General features: G+C 42.0%; 1 long non-coding RNA gene across 1 annotated transcript in view; it reads left to right on the plus strand.

Annotated features, from left to right (window-relative positions):
• Window positions 1-202: 202 nt before the first annotated feature.
• LOC122791696 overlaps window positions 203-19627 on the plus strand; it is a 239307-nt gene continuing 219882 nt past the window's right edge. The window contains exon 1 of the long non-coding RNA XR_006363186.1: window positions 203-392. This is a non-coding gene — a long non-coding RNA (uncharacterized LOC122791696). The remainder of the gene's footprint in view (window positions 393-19627) is intronic.

The following is a 19627-nucleotide window of genomic DNA, read 5'->3' on the forward strand; positions in this document are numbered from 1 at the left end:
TTGAGGTAAGGTTGAACATTTAAGAAATCCTGACAACTGATCAGGGGCTGTGATCCTCAATCCTAAAAGAGCTGCATTTTTTCAGCTTGTTAGTTTCATGGTAGTAGGCTATTTCAGCAGATGGTTTAATATGACATTTACACAATAGCCATGCATTTAACAAACTCCTAACAGGCTATTTTTTGTTTGTCCTCAGGGATTGTGAAATACTACTGCTAACTGAACACAAACCTTTATAAAACAAATCAGTCTACTAACCAAGCAAGGAAATTGTTGTCCACCATCGACCTTCTTTGTTGGTGAAAATCTGCTAAAAGAAACCTCAAGCAACTTATTTTACCAATTCATACATCCTGCATTTCATGAGAATACTGGCAATAACTAAGCAGAGAGTAAGTCCTCCATATTTTAAGAAACGTACATCACAAGCAAAAATAATGAGTTTTATTTTTTTTTTTAATTTAAAACTGAAAACAGAAGTTGGTACCAGGCCTTCTCTTTAAAATGTGTAATTTCTTTTGTGCAGGTCTTTTGTACTTGCACCTATTGATCAAATGCATGGTAACTGCTGTCCTCAGCAGCACAGCCAGAACAATTTATGTAATTACAAAATGAACATTTAATATGTTCATAGGCAATTACTTGGCTGTTGATCTATGAGGATTAAGAAACACAGCCTTGGAGTCCCATGGTTGTTTTTAGCATTTATCTTGTGCATATAGATAACCCAAAAATAGACAGAATGAGGATGTGTTGGGACAGGTCTATGTCGACAGGGCAGAACAGCAAATACCCTTAGGTCGACACATATTAAGCAAAATGCCTAAATCTTGAATGGCCATAACAGCGATTTTTTCCCAGGGAAGAAAAATCACTGGGCCGTTGTCAGGAATTTACTGTTTTCTCTATTGCAGTACGATCTCAGAGCTGGTATTTTTAAGTAGGGGGTGTGGGGTGGCACAGCCCCCCCATATGGGGGGGTGTGGGGAGTGAAGCCCTCCACTTTATTTTGTCTGTCGGTTTGTTTGTTTTTTTTGTTGTTGTTGGCCCAGCATTTTTTTCCCTGGGGAAAAATCGCTGTTCTGGCAGTTTGATACATTGACAGTTAGTTGAATATGTGTCAGCATTAGGGCGTTCACTGTTTTGCCCTGTCAACTTGCTTATATAGACCCTGTTGGGATATGTACATTTCCCCTATCCATTAGGGAATGTGGTGCTAAACCAGGGGTAACTTTGCAGTTACCCATTCATTCATCCAAATTACATTTTAATAGACTAAGAGAAGAAATTTGCTTTATGTGGAGTGGAAGATGGTTCCTAGAAGTGGTATTCTCCATGATATAAACCTGTCCTTCCAACATGTTCTATTTATTTTGGACAAAGTGATTGAGATCCCTTGAGCAAATGTTTATAATACTACTAGACTTGCAAATTTTCTATATTGCACTGACATAACAGAGCCTGTTGAATCACAACTGAAGTTCGATAGGACTGTTGTCTTTATTGTCTATACCACATTCTGTAGTTAGCAGTACCGTTATTAGTTCAAACATTCATCAGCTACATGGTGCTGCCAAATAGAAAGCAGGTGGAAACAAAGTGTCTCTTTGAAAAATAAAGAGCTTTAAAAGCTGGTAGAAACTTTTTTCTGTCACACTTTGTGTTTGTATGTGTGGCAGAAATAAGTATCTAACAAATTTTAAATCTATTTTACCTTTTACCTGTGTTTTTTCCCAGTCAGCACTATCTGCTGTTAATCCCTAGCATAGATATTCGATCTTAACAGCACTTTGGTGTGCTTAGTAAGCTTTTGTTAAGCACCCCTAGGTGCTGTTAATCATGTCGTGCACTCAAGATTTCTGAAAGGTGTATAGCAAGTTTATCCTTTTCCTAATTTTGAAATGTAATCAAGGTGCCCCATGCACTGCATAAAATAATGACTCAGTGTTGCAAGCACTGAACGTGAACTGATACTTGCATACTGACATTTGTTAGTGATGGTAAATGCTTTGTGTAAATCTTTCTGTTTACAATGATGCTGAACTATGAACAAGCTACTTTGATAATTGTTCTGTGTTTTATCCATTTATTTTCTGAAAAAAAAAATAAAAAGACAATATACTTGTTTTCCCGCCTTTCTAAGCTAGTATAGTCCAATTTTCAGGTTAGTGCTGAATTCAGGGCCATTTTGGGCTAATTTCTATCTCTTTCATTTCCCTGATATAAAACCCGCATTTGCGTGGTTTTCTGCGCCGGGCAGTGCCGGTTAGCTAGGGTATAACTATTCCCGGCTCCACAAAGTGTACTCTTCAATTTTTCCCTTGGAACTAGACAAACTTTCAACTTAAGCACTCAAACCATTCACTTCTCGTACCGGCACTTGCTCAAAACTCATAGCAAGCACTAATAAACCTTAGCACTAGACCCCCCCCCCCCCCAATACTGTAGAGAAGGACAAGGCTCTCTATTCGACCTTACCAGCCAATCAGTAAAACAGTTCACTGTACCTATCCAGGCATGTCCAAAGGGAAGTTTCAGGTGTACTCTCCGGTCCAACTGTTGAATCTGGGCATTTTGAGGCAATGTTACAATTGCCTCATGTACACAGAAAATCCTCTCCTCCTGCCACCAAACACTAATACATGCGAGAGATGCAGCTATACAGCCAAACTGGAGGCTAAGCTGTCTCAACCCAAGACTGGACCAGGCAGTCAAGAGGAGAAGGGAATTACTTGCTTCACACCACCAGTCTCACATAGACCTATGAAACATGCACCGGCAAAAAACACGAAAACATACTCAGAGGCTCTAAATAAAAATCTGCAGAAGCAACAGAGACCTCCAAAGCAGACATCCAAGCAACCTCCACCCCCCAACACAAACCATGAAACACATACTTCACAAAACCAGTGTGCCACACAGTCACAGCCATTAAGGCAAAATAACATAACCAATCCACTAGTAATAGGTGACTCTGTAGTCAGGCACACTGAAGTCCCACTCACTAGGCTGTACAAGGAGAAGGTTACTGTTAGCTGCCTGTCGGGTGCCAGGATCTGCCACATAATACAACCATTCAGGTCACTCTAGAACAAGTACAAATATGACTCTGTCATTGTCCATGTTGGTGTGAATGACCTGAGCCGTACCTCCCTGGACTACATGAAAAGAGACATGGAGGAGCTCTCTGATCACGTAGCCCAGGCCAGTATGACCCTGATCCTGAGTAGCATCCTGCCCTCACCAAGAATGATACCACGGTATATAGAAAAAAATTATCAATTTCAACAATTGGCTAAGCTTCTGGTGTCATTCAAAAGGGATCCAGTGTCTGTCAGCCTGGAATGACATGCTCAACAAGCCACGCTGCTTTGCTAGAGATGGCTTGCACCTGTCACCCTTAGGCTTTCGAATACTGGCCAAGGCTCTTGCCACCCACATAGTGCCTTTTTTAGGCAAGGCTCAAAAGACAAACCCACCGCCGTAAATAGCACAAGTAACAAAAAACTGAGGGTAATGCTACTCAGTGCCAGAAGTCTTAACCTCAAAATGCACGCACTCGAGGCACTCCTCAGTATGGAGAAAATCGATATATGTGCAGTAACAGAAACCTGGTGTAAGGCTCCAGAGTGCACCCCAGCACTACCAGACTACAACTCATACCATACATTTCGGCCACAAAACCCGGACCGAAATACAAAAGGCGGGGGAGTATCCATATTCATCAAGGATACTCACACCTCCAGGTTAGTGACACAGCATGATGCTTCAGAGATCATCCACGTGTAACTAACAATGGGCAAAACTGCTATTCAAATTATAGCTTGCTACAGATCACCCACCATGTTCCACGACCCCCACTTCACATTCCTGGAAACACTGGGAAACATAAAGGTCCTACCAAACACCCTGATATTGGGTGATTTCTTTTCCCCAAACATTAACTGGGAGAACTACTCAAGTACAAACTCCCTTGCCCAACATTTCCTAAAATATATAAACTCAAACGCCCTGGATCAACTGGTCAACACCCCCACCAGAGGTGACAACATATTGGATCTGGTCATCACCAACATGGGAGACCGGTGTTCCACGCCGGAGGTCAACCCCTCGCTGGTTAGATCTGACCATAAACTAATTGCTCTGGATATCCACATTCCGCCACCACCCCCGGTCAAAGAAATCACAGTGAAAAACTTTTCAAAAGCAAACTTCACATTACTTAAGACCGAGGTGGGAAGATGTTCTTCGTGTTTCACTGTTGCAGTCATAACATTTGGGTAATCTGCTGGCAGGTTGCCCTTAGTCAGCCTGATTAACAAAGTCTTGGGTCCTGCGTCAGTTGCTGTCCCTTCTTCCATGACGTCAGGTCGTCAGGGGTATAAATCATGCAGCCAATGTCATTACCTCAGTCTTTCTTGCCGTGCAGTGCCCGAAGCAGAATCAGTTCGCAAGTGCCGGTCAGCCGACTCCTGAAATTTTCGTTTTCGAGTTTCAGAACCAAAGTCTTCAACTTAAAGCTGAGTACCCCGTTGGGGAAACTTTTTCTTGCCCCTTACCAATGTCAGTAAAAGTTAATAATTGCTTTACTTGTGAGAAGCAAATACCTCATAAAGATTTTAATTTGTACTGTATTCCTTACCTAGGGCCTGACCACGACGTACCTTGCTGTCGCTTTTCTGCTTTATTTAATCAGCGTGATATCCGTCATCGGTACATTTGTGCCTCTAAATATTTTGGTTCCCGGTTTAATTATCCAGAAATGATGTTGGCTAGCCATCCGACTACCGGAATACCAAAAAAAGCAAAGAAAAGGACAGAGACAGGCCGTTGAGGTTCAAAACTGCCAACGACGCTTCTCCTAAGCCAGTTGCCAGTTCGCCGGTACTCAGTGAGGCACTTTCGCAGCCCCTGACCAATCCATCCTTCATGCCCAAGGTGGTATCCAGTGTGGCTCAATCAGTCCATTCATTTGCCAACTTTCTTTCCCAATCCGCAGAACAAAGGGGAACAGATTCTGCATTCATTGGATGGGCACAGACAACTGAGATTCTACTTGGATAGGACTAAAACTCAAAGAAAATCTGAACAACTGCTGGTAGTATTTGCTGCAGGGGCAGAGGGAAAGGCTATTTCAAAACAAACCATTTCTAAATGGATAAGTCATTGCATTAATTTCTGCTATAAGCATCATGGAAAGCCTATCCCCCAGGGGATCAGATCGCATTCCACCAGGGCTGCATCTACTTCTACAGCCTTTCTCAGAGGTGTTCCTACCAGGGATATTCTAGAAGCTGCTACCTGGAGTTCAGTTCATACTTTCACTAAGCATTATCATCTGCCAATTCTCTCTAAATCTAGAGCTGGTTTTGCCACTGCTGTCATGCAGGGCCTTATAGCTGGTCCTAATGCTGTATAAAATCCATCCTCCCAACCATGGCTTTGGGAATCTACCCAAATGTAATGACTGCAACAGTGAAGAAACACAAAGAACATAGTACAGTTGTGTACACTTATCATAAATGTAAATGTTCGAGTGTATTCACTGTTGCAGTCCTGGTTACCCTCCCTCCAACCCCCTGTTTCTTCTCTGGCTATACCTCTACTTTCTGTCCCTATACTTAAAAACCTTTTTGGTGTATTTGCTTTTGTTTGGAGGTTTATTGCTGTAATTTAACATTATATTTTGCTCCCTGTTCTGGGAGCTCCTGACATCTGGGGCAAGAAAAACTGAGGTAATGACACCGGCTGCATGTTTTATACCCCTGATGACCTGACGTCATGGAAGAAGGGACAGCAACTGACGCAGGACCCAAGGCTTTGTTAATCATGCCATCTGCTATGGGTAAAGAAGTCAACAAATAGTCCATATGACACAAGCATTTTGTTGACACCTTTACAAGGAGAAACACAAATGTGGACTTGCCACACCTCTAGATTAGGTAGCCAAAAAAGTGGTGTCCGTTTGTCAGAAATGCTGTATAATACTTTGTTGTGCTAAGCCACAACAAAAACATACAGTTTGAATTATTTTAAAGTGATACTACATTACAGTGGCCACAATCTTGTCTAGGTGTGCCCTTGGTGAAAAATCAGGAGCAGCACATCATTCCAGGTGGGTGACACTTTCACAGGAGCATGTTATGGAATGTGGCTGTTAGGTGGTCCATGGCACAGATGCAGTAGTCCTGTGTGGTTAGGACCCTTGGCTGCCTGTCCTGACTAAGGGCCAGTCTCTTTCATGTTGATGAATGTGACCTTCACAGAAGATATGTTCTCTCATGGAATCTACTAGGTCTTGTTTATCCTTCACAGATGGCAAGAGTGCTGGGATGGAGACTTGTTTAGCATCAAACAAGGCACAGGAGTGCCTATGTCATGCCTCCACCATATTCTGGATATGTGGTAGCCCTCTTGTGCCCAATGGATAGATAGACAGATACACAAGACAGGCACACACACACACACACACACACACACACACGCACACACACACACACACACACACACACACACACACACACACACACACACACACACACACACACAAAACCATTATGCAGCATGACTTCTTCACCATAATATGCTGTCAGTAACTCTCAGGCTACTATTGTACTGTGCTTACTTCATTTTGTATTGTACTCTTACATTTTTCACTCCATTCAGTGCCGTGATACAAAAGAGGTTTGTATATTTGGTTTCATTTGTGTGAACATACTGCAGCAGGTTATCTGATTGCTGCACTCACACTGCATTAGGCCTGAGTCACAGAAACCATTGGTTGTATAGCTGTCTGTAGTACTCAGTACAGTTTTTTTAATATATCTCAATAAACTGTAATTCTTCTACCATGAAGTGAATTAGTACCTTCTTAAACAGCAGTCCAGATAGAAGACGATCACTATGAGTTTAAACATGCTGCCCTGCTTCAATTGTGTTACTGCTTTTCATACAACAGTTTGCTCCTTTTCACCCTAAAAAAATCCCTGTCTCCTTCCTCTGTATATTCTCAGTTCGTATTTTCAAATAAGTTATAATTATACTACCTCATAGCTTCTCTCATTTTGGTTTCATATCCACACACTGTGCCACACAGTGCTACAGAAGTGAAATATCCTGTTTCCTAGTCTTTATCTAGTTATTTTGCTGTATACAGTTAGTGCTAGCAAAGCTTTACCTCCTAATTTCATGGTAGAGGAGCATGTAGAAAAAGCTTTTTTCCTTTGTATAGAAAAGTAGTTATACTTTTTGTTACACTGTTACTGGACCTTTGCCAGTCAGCATCACCTGTCAAATATCCTGTGTATCAGTGGTTTTGTCACTGTAATGGTCTTTAGACTGTAGACAAAGGCTGACTGTACATAGAACCATAAGCACAATAAGGGCACACTCTGCAGTGACACCATAATGTTTTCAGCTGTTTTGGATTCAGCTGTTTTGGATTTATGTAGCTATTGCAGAGGACTAATGGAGCTGAGACCACAATTTTATAAAAAATAGTGCAGGTTTACAATGTACAAGTAGATATAAAGCAGGTTCTACAAAAGGCTTGCAACTGTTAACTAAAATACATAACCAGTACATTTAGTTCAGCTTTATGTTGCTGGGAAAGAATCTCTGATAGTAGTTCTGTCTGGATATTGTTTGACAGTAATCCTTTCTAGCCTATTGTCCTGCATTGTTCTTCACTTTATTTATTCTTGTGTCATGGAGCTACTGCTCTGGACACTAAGTTCCCTTTACCAAGGCCAAGTACTCTCTGTCTGGGCTTGTTTCTGCCCTCTTTCCAATACAGGTAAATTTCTCACTTGTCTTAAAGTAATAGATACAATTGAACAATATACTAACTTAAGAAAACAGTACTCTAGTTACACATTTTGATTTCAAGCATTTTTAACATAACTATGCATACCTTTTTGGGTCACAAACATTATATACTCCATTATGTACATATTTTCAGATCACCTTGTACTCTTCTGACTAGTGAGAACTACCACATTATGCTTTACTATTTTAACTTCTTGCTATATCTTGCATCTTTATATATATATATATATATATATATATATATATATATATATATATATATATATCAAATATAATATGTTTTACTGTCAAAATATCAAAGTTCATAAAAATGAACATTTGATACCTCGAAAATGACCTCATACTTCCTGCATACTAATTAGGTTAAAATGTCAAATCTGTCGATCGAATTCAGCAGATTCAACATTTATGTCGAATATTGGCAGTGATGGCAGAGTAGCTGCAAATGTAAGTTAAACACCTACACTGTCATTCACATTTTAGCAGGAGGGTAAGACCCCCTGCACCCCCACACCCCCAGCAAATTAAATATTCTAACTCCGAGATTGCACTACAGTGATGAAAGGGATACATTTCCCAATCCGCACCGTACTGCAACTCAACGCATAACATTTAGTTCATATCAGCAAATGCGCTAATATATGCTCTCAATCTCCTAATGTTTGGCAGTATGGAAGTTGACTAACTGCCATTTTCGACTATCCGTGTTTGCTGAACCAGCGTTCAACTTTTTATAGTAAACCATATATATATATATATATATATATATATATATATATATATATATCTGTGTAAGTATGCATATGTGCATTAGCCATACATACATCTTTAAATGGATGATTTATTTGTTTTTGTATGCGCCACTGTCTGACCTACCTCTCTGTATATTCCATTTTTAACTGACTAGTCCCTCTAGATTTGTGAATGGATTGTTATAACAATAAGTTCTAGCTTTGGTTGTATGTGAACTAGGACTAGTAGAGTTGAATAAAAGATACACTCAACCTGAGTGAATAATCTAAGCAATGGAAGGCAGTTACAGAGTTTTAGCTCATATAGACAAATGTGTGAAAATGAATACAAAGTATAAAAGTATATTATTCCAAAAATGCACACATATGTATGCATTTATTTTTAAAAGTGTGTATTATAAAGGGGTTATGAAATACCACAGCTCAGGAATATTTTATGCTAGTTGTTGGTACCAATTTGCCTACAGGTTTTTTAGCTATGGATTTTAATATATATTTGAATCATAAGCAGTACAATGTTAAGAGCATGCATTTTGTTATAGAACATATATATATATGTATATATATATATATATATATATATATATATATATATATATATATATATATATATATATATATATATGTATATATATATATATATATATATATATATATATATATATATGTATATATATATATATATATATATATGTATATATATATATATATATGTATATATATATATTTATTTTACATTTGTTTACCGGGATAGTACGACTGGATATATGTCCATTTTCAGCGGACGCCTGGGAAGAAAAGCTCCAAATAGACAAAATTACATAGATAACATTTAAAAGTATAAAACAAAGTATACAACAAAAAATAAAAACAAAGTGATTATTTACAGTGGTTCGTGGTGTTCCCTAATTGGAACACACAATTCACATGGTCAGACACAATTAAAGGCAGGATACATTAGATAGTATACAGAGCTTGATGAAGCAGTTACCTGTACGATATTAAGAGATTATCCTTTCAATATTTAACTTAATCAGGGTTGGTACATGAGCAAAGCCAGTTCATTTTGAGATACTGTTTGAGGTTATTTTTGAATAGACCTATGGAGGATTGTAGGGTTATATAGTTTGACAACAAATTCCAGGTTTTGCCAACAAAGTTGGCAAACAGGGATTCACCAGCAGCATTATTAGCTTTGTGGGTTTGGACGAGTAGTTTGTTGGCTGATCGCAGGGATCTCAAGTTGTTATAGGGCTTAATGATATTTATAAGTGAGGGGGTATCCTCAGGGTGGTACAAAATTTTGTGCACTATTAAAAAATGATTGAATTGAATTAGGCTGGGCAGTTCTAGCCACTTTAGTTGTTTCAGGATCTAGCAGTGATGGGTTCTGTAAGTGGAGCCAGTGGTGAATCTGGCAATATGGTTGTAGCTATGGGAGAGCTTACCTAGTTCGGATTTGTTGAGGTTTGAGAGTACTGGCGAGGCATATAGAAGAGTAGAGAGTAGGTGTGACCAGGCGATTGCAGTCCTAGCCCGTGGGGTTAAAAATGTTTTGTTTCTATACACTGATCCAAGCTTCTTATTGATGGTCTTTATGGTTTTGTTGACCTGTAGGTCAAATTTAAAATTATTGTCTATGATAACTCCTAGGAGCTTAATGTGTTGATCTGACGAGATAGTGGTACCATTGTTAGACATGACAGAGAATGAAAGTGTGGCGGATCTGCTAGTAGGGGTGAAGAGTAGGAGTTTAGTTTTATTGGGGTTCAGCAGTAGGCGTTGGTTGGCGAGCCAGTTCTCAGTAGTGTTGAATGTGTTTTGGGTTAGGATTTTCAGTTTGGATGGGGAGGTAGCTGAGCAGATCAGAGTGGAATCCTCTGCATATTGAATGCAGGTAGCTTTAGGGATAACAGTATGAAGGTTGTTGATAAAAATAGAGAAGAGTAGTGGACCTAGTATGGAACCTTGAGGGACACCAAGTGTGAGAGGTAGCTGGCTGGAGAGTTTGCCCTGCCATAATACTGCCTGTTGTCTACCAGTCAGGTAGGACTGGAACCACTGGATTGTGTGCTTATTGAGGAAAATAGACTTGAGGAAGATAATGAAAAGTTCATGGTTGACCATGTCGAAGGCTTTTGATAGATCAAGTAAGAGGGCGTAGGATAGCGTATTTTTATTCCTATTTTGGTTTATGGTGTTAGTAAAGGAAAGGAGGGCCGAGGTGGTTCTATGGTTTGGCCTGAAGCCATGCTGGGAGTTAGATAGTAAGTTATTCTGTATAAGGTGCTGCATTAGTTTTTTGTGTACACATTTCTCCATTATTTTAGCTAGTGGGGAAAGAATGGCAATGGGTCTATAGTTGGATGTGTCTGTAGAACTTCCACCTTTGTGGAGTGGGATGACGTGGGATATTTTCCAGAGGGAGGGTATAGCACTTTTGGATAAGGTTCTGTTGATTAGGATAGATATGGGATATGCAATGGCATCTGCCGCTATTTGTAGGTGTTCTGCAGGGAGGAGGTCAGCAGCGAGGGTGGTAGGTTTTAGTTTTTTTATAAGTGTTTTGATAAAACTACTGGATACCGGTTGGAAGCTAAATTGGGGGTGATTGGTGGGTTGGTTAGGGGTGTGGATTAGGTTTGTGGGGGTTAGTTGATTTGCTAGGGATTGTATTGTTTCAGTTAAAAAGTTATTATAAGTGGCGGCTATGGTCTCAGGGGAGCGATGGGTGTGGTTATCTGGGGTTGGGGTGGTAGAATAACCTGGATGTAGAAGTTGATTTAGGCCTGCCCAGAAATTTTGAGGGTGGTTTTGGTGTTTTTGTAAGAGATTTTGGTAAAAGCTTTTTTTGTCTAGTAAAATAGATTTTTTGTATCGTTCCTGAGTTGACAATATTTTAAATGGTCAAGTGGGTCTTTAGTTGATTTCCAGCTGGCTCAAGCTTTGTTTCTAGTTTTGATGTTAGATTTGGCATCCTTTGTGAGCCATGGTGCTGTATTCGATCTAGATTTTATCATACGTGCTGGAGCATGGGAATCCAGGATGCTTTGGAATTTAGTGTTGAAGTAAGCTATAGTCTCTTCTAGTGGTAGATTTTTTTAGTTTTGACCAGTCAACTGCTTTTAGTTCATTTAGGAAAATAGGAGCATCAAAGAATTTCCTTTTTCTAAGTATTTTATATTTGGTGTGGTGGGGGTTTCCTGACTTATGTTTTATGATATAGGTTAGTAAATGGTCACTAAGGTTGCCAGGGAGAGTGCCAGCTATGTATTGTTGGGGTTGGTTATTAACTAGATTCCAGTCTAGGATGCTTTCCCTGTTGGTCGGTTTGTTTATCCTGGTGGGAGAGGTTATGATCTGTTTAAACGCAGATAAGGGTCTAGTAGTTTAGGAGGCAAGATTTGGGAGAATATACTTGTCAAATGTATGGTTCCAAGACATGTCATGTGGAATTGGTGGTGCCAATGTGGTTGCGTTCCTAATTGGTGGTCTTCTCCAATGAAGCAAAACTGTGTTCCATAAGGAGAACAGAATATGCCTGTTAAGAGCTCAGTTTTTAAATGCATTTTTATTTTTATTTATTCATTTAGCAGGTATGTGATCTGGACCACTTTGAAATGCTTTACAGTAAGATATAAGTAACAGTAGTGACCATACCGGTCAACCTCTTAGAATAAGAAATTTGGAGAAAGCCATGAAAAATGTGGTACAAATAGGCACATTTTTAAATACTGCTCTTACAAACTTAGAAAGTTGGTAGAATAACAGGATGTTATGTTGCCCTATCTTGCCTTCATTCTTACAATGATGGATTCGGAGCCGATCCTTGGCTCAGACTCGGCCGAATACTTAGCTGAAAGTCTCAAACCTGGCTCGTGGCAAGAAGGTATCCCATAATGCAGTGGTGCAATTCCCCAGATCTCGTTTGCTGCTTTACGAGGTTGGATGCGCTCATCTTGGCCGTGGCTAAGTTGTGTCAGTTTTTTTCTATTACTTTGCCTAAAAGTTGTTATATTTGCATATGTGTATATACATATATATATATATATATATATATATATATATATATATATATATAGCTTTATCTTATTAGATTTAACTCATTGTGCCTCTTTGCTGCTCTTCGTTAGGTAGTGATAGTTTTTTTCCCCTTTAGCACGGCTTTTGCCGTCGCTTTGTAAGCCCCTTTTGATGTCCCGTGTAGTGGTGGTTGTTCGTCTGTTGGTCTGTTTATAGCTCGTTTAAGTTAGAGAGCTTTTTGCCCATTTAAGTTAGAGGGCTTGTAGTGTCTTATTGTCTTGTCTTGTCAAAAAATAGAACCATTTGAGTTAGAGGTTCTATTTTTTCCCCCTTGGTTGTCACTCCGTGTGTTGTTCTGTAGTAACTTTTGGTGTAGCTTTAGCTATGTTAGTCTTAGCTAATTTTCTTCTTGTTGTTGTTGCTGTTGCCTTTAGGGTCTTACCTTGACAATGTCTAAAGACCAAAAAGAGAGAAAACATAAGCCTTCGGGCTTTAAGAAATGTCAGAAGTGCTCACAAAAAATGTCCATCACGGATGGATATGTTATATGAGTTTATTGCATTGGTGTCATTCATCTCCAAGAAGACTGCACCTTTTGTCATTCTTTTAGTGCTAGAGTACTTCAGGAGAGGAGAAACAAGTTGATTCTAAAAGGGCTCTTAAAGCCTTCTTTTGAGGAAGCCATCCATAATTCTTTTTCCTCTTCTTCATCTCCTTCCTCTAAAAAGGATAAGTTTCAGAAAAGACATTCACCTGCTACATCGGCTCAGTCGGAGCCACCAGTTAAACTTCCTAAAATTTCAAAGGCCACTACTTCCTCGGCTCCACAGTCCTTGGAGCCATCGGAAGTCCTTTTGGTTTATAGGCCTGGTACTTCGGCTCCAAAGCCTTTGGAGCTGGTCCATTGATATTTCGCCAGTTTCTCCAATGTTGAGATCTCCAATCCTTCATAGGTCTTGCTCTCCTTCCCTATCTTCCAGGTCTACAAGGAGCTTATCAGATGATGACATGGAACGGGTAGTGCTCAGACTTCTGAAGTCACTGGCACTGACTAAATTATTCTCGGATCCCACTCATTTGGTCTCGGAGCCTACTGTATCCACTGTTGTTCCTCCTCCGAGCCAAGCTGGTCCTTCAGAGCTGGGGTGCTTGGTACCACTTACTGTGGACCTGTCGGTTCCTGGACATCTGCTCTGACTCTCTCTCTGCACTGTCCAGGGAGTCTGGGAGCTGGGGTTCCCTGGTCGGCCCGGGGGGGGGGGATTCTCGGCCCCGATCTTCTTTGGTGCCGAGTCTACCCCTTGGAGCATCGGCCCGGGTTAGCTCAACTCCCACATTTGCCTCGGGTCTGATCTCACTGGTTCCATTGCCTTCTTCTGTCTCCTCGGAGCTGGGGGAGTCTTCGGAGCCGGCGGGATCTGACTTTGAGCTGATGAGGTGTGTGTTGTCTACCCATTCAGCACCACAGAAGGATACCAGTACTCATCCCCCTAAGGCACCGGCTACTGTCTCAGCACCACCCATTCCATAGGACAGCAGAGATCCAGAGCCTCAGGATCCTCCATTGGACGAACCCCTCTACTCCGAGGCCTCCCGAGAATATCCTTCTGAGGAGCCACCTCACAAGAGAACCTGCAAGAGGAAGCATGTTGACTCTGCAAATGAGTCCATCACTTCAGACACTGTGCTCGATGGTGTCGGAAGGATCCCCACGGTCATCCTGTGATGATATCTCATTTGTAGGTATTCTAGAGATTCGCAAACAAAGATGCAGCTGGCAGGCCACCACCCCTTCTGATGAGGAGTCAGTGTACCTGAAGGTTGACCTGAAGGTTTTTGGGTCTCAACCTTCAGCCTCCTGGGTGTCTCCACCTTTTGATGAGCTAATGGACATGGTTGGTCAAAAGGCGTGGGAGGCACCTGACACTACAGAACAGGTCCCTCGGAGGCCAAGCAAATTTTTGTCAGCTCCTTCAGGCAAGGATTTTCTAACCAAGGAGATACCCGTAGATGCTATGGTGGTGGCAGCAGCCACCTAGAAGGAACTTGCAGAGACTTCCTCATCTGTTCATCCTCCAAATAAAGAACGATGGACAGATATGGAAAGTGTGTCTTTTCATCAGCGACTTTCTCACTGCGATCGCCGAACTACTTATCCCACTTTACAAGGCTACAAAGAGATCTCCTGAAAGAGCTAGGAGAAACTCTACAAGGTTCATTAGCTGCGGGGGCGAATGAGAAGGTCTCCTTCCAGCGGTTCACCTTAAATTTCATTATCAACTCATCCATGAAGCTCATATTCTATGCAGCAGATGGAGCGAGCAGGGCAGCAGGTTCTGGAGTTTCCCTTAGGAGACACTCCTGGATGGATTTGTGTAACTTTGCAGTGCCCTTTAAGTCTACCTTTACTAATGCCCCTTTTGATGGTTCCTCACGCTTTGGACCCAAAGTAAAAGACACTTTAACCCGGTGCGAGCAGGAAGGGAAAACTCTCTCTGCCGTTGGAGTACATTTTTTCTGTACCTTCAAGTCCTTATCCTAAAGGCCAGAAGAGTGGAAAGATGTGGTTCAAGAGATCCCAGAGATTTTTCCAGGACACAAGGGGTGATACCTTCCCTAGGGGCAGAGGGGGAGGTAATAACAGTAGATGCCACTCCAGAGGAAGAGGGGGGCCTGCAAAACCAAGGCAACCTTGATTCCTTTCGTGAACGCCCTTATCAGCACTCCTGAAAGGAGGCCCGACTGCTCTACTCTGGAGGCAGTCAGGAGATGTTTATCAATGTACCTAGAAGCCTGGCAAAATATCAGATGACAAATGGGTACTAAATATAATATCCAAAGGATACTCCATCCCTTTTTCCAACCCTGTTCCACAGACCAAAACAATCCCAGATGTTCCACCCAATCTAAGGGAACAAGCAACTGTAGAGATTCAAAAGTTGCTCCACAAAAGTCATCCAAGAAGTCCCTGCAGACCAAATAGGATTTGGAACTTACTCAAGATTCTTTTTGGTGCCAAACAGAACAGGGGACTGGAGGCCCATATTAGAACTAAGTAAGTTAAACAAATCTGTCAAGAAGTCAAAGTTCCGAATGGTGACACTGCAGTCTATACTTCCCTTTTTAGGGAAAGACGATTGGATGTGCTCGATAGACCTTCAAGATGCTTACTAGCACATAAAAATGGACAGGACATCAAGAAGGTACTTATGCTTCCAGCTGGGAGCTGGCCATTACCAGTTCAGAGCTCTGCTCTTTGGTCACACTACAGCCCCCAGCGTGTTCAAATCTATGGCAGTAGTCACGGCTCACCTGAGACGTCTAGGATTTCGTGTGTTTACCTATCTAAACGATTGGCTCCTATCTGCCACCACCAAGCATCTACTCCTACAAGCCAGGGACCTAACGTTGGACATCTGCAGTCAGCTGGGCATTGCAGTAAACTTTCAAAAATCTGCCTTGTTGCCCTGTCAACATATTACATTCATAGGCACAGATCTAGGCACTTCATCTATGGTAGCATGTCTTCCAAAAGAAAGAGTTATAGCACTCAGACAACAGATACTTCACCTCCTTCCCAAGTCCAAAGTGAAAGCAAAGATAATTCTAAGATTACTAGGAACAATGGCCTCCATAATTACATTGGTCCCTCTTGCCAGAATGCACATGAGGATCCTTCAGTGGCTATTATTTTCCCAGTGGTCACTTCAAGAGCTTCCGAGGTCTCATCTGATCAGAATAACGGAATCTTGCAAGAACAACTTAAGATGGTAGATACACTCCACTCATGTGACAATAGGCAGACCTTTTGTTTCACATCAACCAGTAGCTACAGTGACCACGGATGCTTCCCAGATAGGGTGGGGAGGGGCATTATCTGGGAAGAATAGTCCAAGGTACATGGCAAGAACATGAAGCTCATTTGCATATAAATGTTCTAGAGATGAGAGCAGTGCTTCTTGCGTTGCAAGCACTTCCAGACTCTCTCCCTGTAGGGACCATTGTGATACAGTCAGAAAATATGTCTGTGGTTTGGTACACGAACAAGCAGGGGGGAAACAGATCTTACCCTCTTTGTCGAGAAGCCCTAAGAGTGTGGCAATGGGCAGTTTCTTCCCAGCGCTTTCTAACTGCAACCCACATTCTGGGGAAGTCCAGTGTGATAGCGGACAAGCTGAGCAGAGCAATCCTAATGCCTCACGAGTGGTCTCTCAGTCACAATGTAGTGGAAATGATTTTCCAGACATGGAGACAGCCTTGCTGCGATCTCTTGGCTACTCCCATGAATGCCAAGTGCAGCAACTACTTTACCCTAATCCCCCCTCCGGGGGAGACACTGAGTGACGCTTCTGCTTACAATTGGCCCTCGGGACTTCTATATGCTTTTCCACCATTTCCTCTCATACCCAGAGTAATTCAGAAAGCACAATGCTCGGGAAGCAGGATAATTCTCATTGCTCTTTACTGGCTTCGCCAAGTTTGGTTCCCCTTCCTTTGGCCTCATCTTCAGGAGAAGACTTGGATTCTGGACCCAGTGCCAGATGTTCTTCGTGTTTCACTGTTGCAGTCATCACACTTGGGTTATCTGCCTGCAGTTAGCCCTCAGTCTGCCCAAATACCAGATTATTAGAATTTCTGCGTCGGATGCTGTCACTTCTTACATGATGTCAGGTCATCAGGGGTATAAAACAGTCAACCGACGCCATTACATCAGTCTTTCTTGCCGAGGAGCCCAAAGCAGAAGCAGTTCGCAAGTGCCATTTAGCTGCTACCTGAAATTTAAATTTTTCGAGTTTCAAACCTTAAGTCTTGTAAAACCAAGTACCCCATTGGGGATCCTTTTTTCTTGCTCTAACCGATATCAGAAAAAGTTAACAATTGTCTTGCCTGTGGAAAGCAAATACCTCACAGAGATTTTCATTCTTACTGCGTCACCTGTTTAGGCCCAGACCACGACATCCCTCGCTGTCAGTTTTGTGCTTTGTTTAACGCCCGAAACAGTCGTCGTCGGGCGATCTTTGTCGCTAAATTCTTTCTCTGTCATTCTCTGTATTCTGAAATGGCTTCGATAAGCCATCCGACTACCAATCTTCCAAAGAAATGTAAAGATAAAGACAGAGACAGACCGCATAGGTCCAAAACTGCCGACGACACTTCTGTTAATCTAGTCGCCAGTCCGCCGGTACTCAGTGAGGTGCCTTTGCAGCCCCTGATGCCCGCTTCTACAGATTTGCAGGCCTCTGCTGAGACCCATTCAGAGTCTGGTATGCCGCAAGATGCTTCTTTGACTATGGAACCTGCGGATGTCTCTACCTTGGATGGGTCTGGAGCCACTGTGCAGGCACCGGCTTCTGAGGGTGTATTCTGACCTACCGATGTTCGAATTAAACCAACAACTTCGTTTTTAGCTAAAACTACCGAGTTTCTTAGGTCCAAGAGTACGCACTACACCTAGAAAACCGACAACCAAAGTGCATGCTCAGGCTCCCATGCCACAAAAACAAATGCTTGGAATGGCTGAAGACCTTATTACACTAATTAGGGGAAACCAGCCTTCCCCTGCTAAGAGACAAATGATTGAGTTTCAGTCTGATTCTACAGACCAGGCGTCCGATGACTCTGACCCTTCTGATTACCAGGACATGCCTTTATCAACCTATGAAGAGGAATCCATTCCCTCTGCCTCCCCTCCAGAGGATTTTTCTTTTGGTGAAACCTTGCATACCTTAAGAGAGCATTTCCACTAGGAATGCCAGGACTATCCTCAGTCCAAAAAGAGACTCAGAGAATTTTTAGAGTTGCCTCAGCACAGGCCTCTAGCTATACCCCCTGTCCTGGATGATGTAGATGATGTCTTCATGGAATCCAGTCTTACTCCAGACACTTTACCCCCAGCCCCTAGAAAACCTGACAGGTACTACAGAGTACCTGATTCTCACAGATTTCTCTTCAAGAATCCTACTGCGGATCCAGAGACCATTTCCCAGGGACCTAAAGGTATTAAGGCCACTACAGCCAAAAACCCTACCCCTTCAGACAGGGATTCCAGAGCTTTAGACAGATGGGGTAAGAAGGTATACACCTCTGCAACTCTTGCCATCAGGGCATTGAATTGCCAGTTTCACATGTTGAAGTACCAGCAACATATTATGGAACTAATTAAACAAAAAATGGGGTTACTTCCAGATTGTGCAGAAAATAAAGATTTACAGGAGTTAATGCTTTCTGCAAACCAAGTTAGTAAGGATACTTTGCAATGTGGCTTTGATGCCCTAGAAGCATCTTGCAGGGCTGCAGTCACTGGGTCTGTACTGAGAAGGCATGTTTGGCTGAAAGAACAGACATTTCCAGATCATGTCAAAACAAAATTAATAGACGCTCTTTTAAATAAGGACCATTTGTTTGGCACCAAAGCAGAAGAGGTTCTTAAAAAGATGGAAGAAAAAGCTAAATGTATGCAAACTGTTAAAGAATTCCTACAAGTGCAGCCACCTAGATTCAGTAGGCATTGGCCTTCTAAAAACTGGTCCTTTCCAGCCCCTTCCAGACCTTCTCAGTCCAAACCCAGGGGAAACAGGCCACCCAGACTACAGTCTCAGGATATGCAGAGATGTAAACAATGGAGTGCTCCCACCTCAAAAACAGGGAGTGGTAAGCTGCCTCCTTATGGAAAAAGCTCACAATGACATTTCAATTATCCTTCCTAGCCCTGCCCAATTACTTGTGCCCTTAGGAGGAAAACTTGCTCTTCATGCAAAAAAAACAGATCTCCATTACTCAGGACTGATGGGTCCTAAACATTGTATCCCAGGGGTACAGATTCTACTTCCATTCACTGCTAACCCCAAGCGGGTTTCCAGACCTTCCTCCAAACCAGTGTGCAGAGGCTCAAAAGTAAGTACTTTCCCTGTTCAATATCAGAGCTATTCAGCCTGTTCCAGTAGAAGAAAGGGGGCAGAGTTTCTACTCCAGACTTTTCCAGATGCCCAGAAATGAGGGCTCTTGGCACCCAATCCTGGATCTAT

This window comes from Protopterus annectens, chromosome 17.part0 (genome assembly GCF_019279795.1).
Source record: "Protopterus annectens isolate FY-2018-M chromosome 17.part0, PAN1.0, whole genome shotgun sequence".
NCBI classification, from domain to species: domain Eukaryota; kingdom Metazoa; phylum Chordata; order Ceratodontiformes; family Protopteridae; genus Protopterus; species Protopterus annectens.